The sequence below is a fragment of the Limulus polyphemus genome, unplaced genomic scaffold (genome assembly GCF_000517525.1).
Source record: "Limulus polyphemus unplaced genomic scaffold, Limulus_polyphemus-2.1.2 Scaffold1954, whole genome shotgun sequence".
In the NCBI taxonomy this organism is placed as follows: Eukaryota; Metazoa; Arthropoda; class Merostomata; order Xiphosura; family Limulidae; genus Limulus; species Limulus polyphemus.
Window position 1 is genome coordinate 236,319 of NW_013667564.1, and position 2,601 is coordinate 238,919.

The window sequence follows — 2,601 nt, forward strand, 5'->3', positions numbered from 1 at the left end:
AGTTTGATTCTGTTAGTGTCTGACTACAGAAACTACAGTTTGATTCTGTTAGTGTCTGACTACAGAAACTACAGTTTGATTCTGTTGGTGTCTGACTACAGAAACTACCGTTTGATTCTGTTAGTGTCTGACTACAGAAAATATCGTTTGATTCTGACAACGGACACTGGCTGACTATCGTTTTATTTTGTTTTCATCATGAAGCTGCGATTGTTAATTTTTTTCTTATCCTTGAAACCTGCTTTTCAAGGCCGCCACCTTCTTCATTTCAGGAATTTCCACAGAGAAAATATTTCACCGCGTAGTGAAATTTCGGATACCAAAAACTTTTAATTTTTATTCATTTCACCACAATGACTGCGCAAATATCACGAGAAAGTAACTCCAGTCAGACAGAACTTCCTGATTTCATGTGACAGAGAGTCAGTCTACGGATGGATGTGTGTCTCAGGTACTTGGTTCGATTTTGGTGGAGTTAACATGTACACGAACATAATACGAGATACGTCATTATCCATTTTAATAAGGAAAACAATAACGACCCTTTAATAATGTTAATGGTATGATGAAAAACTTACGAGATTATAATGGTGCCTGTCCCAGTGTTCGTCTGTCTCCCGTTTGAAAAGCTGCGCACGCAGGCAAAGCTCAACATTCACTTTTGAAATGACGGGAGAACAGACATGAATGATGTTGATGCCAAATTTTATTTCGCAAGCAGGAGATTATATACTAAACTGTTAGGAATTAATCACAATATCATTTACATTTCAAAACGTGACGTAACTTAAACAATATAAATGTAGATTTACCGTATGTTATTGTTGAGTGACTCTTAACATGACTGAAATGTTCAACAATTACTTTTCGTGGTGGGTGGTATAAGTAGCTCAGAGCTTTGACTCTGAGTGAAACCAAGAGTGCAACACAATTAACCTTTTTTAAAGTCCATGAAATAATTTAAATTGATAGATTAATTTAAACTTTTCCCGTTACTGGGGACGGGTACTTTTGCTTGTAGTTGATAATGCTGCCGGAAGGGGGTGAAGAGGGTTGAGCCTAAAACTGTGATCCTATCAGTATATGTGGTTATGAAGTATGATTTAGTTTCATAAGAATGGTGCCAATTATCCCTTTTCCTATTAGAACAATGATATGTTTGTTCCCCCCCCCCCCAAAAAAAAGGCTCAGCAGTAAGTCCTTGGGCTTATACCGTTAAAAATAAAATTGGGATTCAATACCCGCAATGGTTAGAGCATAGATAGTCCATTGTGTAATTTGGTGCTAAGTAACAAACAAACAAATGATGACCTGTTAACCCTAAATCTCACCACTTTAAACGCAAATGATGACCTGTTAACCCTAAATCTCACCACTTTAAACGCAAATGATGACCTGTTAACCCTAAATCTCACCACTTTAAACGCAAATGATGACCTGTTAACCCTAAATCTCACCACTTTAAACGCAAATGATGACCTGTTAACCCTAAATCTCACCACTTTAAACGCAATGTTTTAAACTAGTTATGCATCATGTTATTTGTGGGTCCAAAATAATTTAAACAAAAATGTTGCAGTTAATTCCATTAAGTACTGTTGGAACCCCTTTTTTAATTCATCTTTTTTTTTCTAGTCAATTTCTTACATTGAGTGCTGTAGCATGGAGATCCCACCTGGTGAGTAATTTTGGTGCTTCACAATTATTGAAATATACTCTGAATTAATTCCCGCCAATTATTATTTTCATTGCGTGGTTTCGCGCAAAACTGTTCGAGATTTAGCTGCGTCCCTAATTTTGAAGTGATAGACTACCACACACACTGCCAAATATTGGGCTAATGTTGTCAGACGGTATAGTTAAATCTGACCGTCACTCTTATAACGCACTCACGGCCACAAAGTGGCGAGCAAGATTTTTTTTTCGTCACGCTCACCATTAGGCCTCGCTCGGTCTACTGATTATGGAGATGGTTATATAATATCAATGACAAACTTTTGTCAGAGATATGAAGGGATAAGAAAAAGATAATCCTCGTAACAACGAGGAACTCTAGTGAATAATAACATTATTTATGCTGAGGTTTCCACTAATATGTTAGCCAATGATAAGGTTAGGTTGTTGATGGTGATAACTGTGATGTCGATACTCTTAGTACTATTAATGGTGATGATGAAAATGATGACTTTCTTGTGGATAGATGTAATCTTGCTGATACTGATGATGGTATTGAAGATGAACTTCTTGTTCTTAGTGATATGTTAGAAGTTACTGAAGAAGATGATGATGATGGTGACGTTACTTATGTTACTTGTTTGGTAAAGAGAAACATATCTCTGATATTGATGATGATGATGATGACTTTCCTGATGTTAATTGTTTGGTAGAGAGAAACATATCTCTGACATTGATGATGACGATGATGACTTTCCTGATGTTACTTGTTTGGCAGAGAGAAACATATCTCTGATATTGATGATGATGACTTTCTTGATGTTACTTGTTTGGTAGAGAGAGAGAGCATATTTCTGATACTGATGATGACGATGATGACTTTCCTGATGTTACTTGTTTGGTAGAGAGAAACATATCTCTGATATT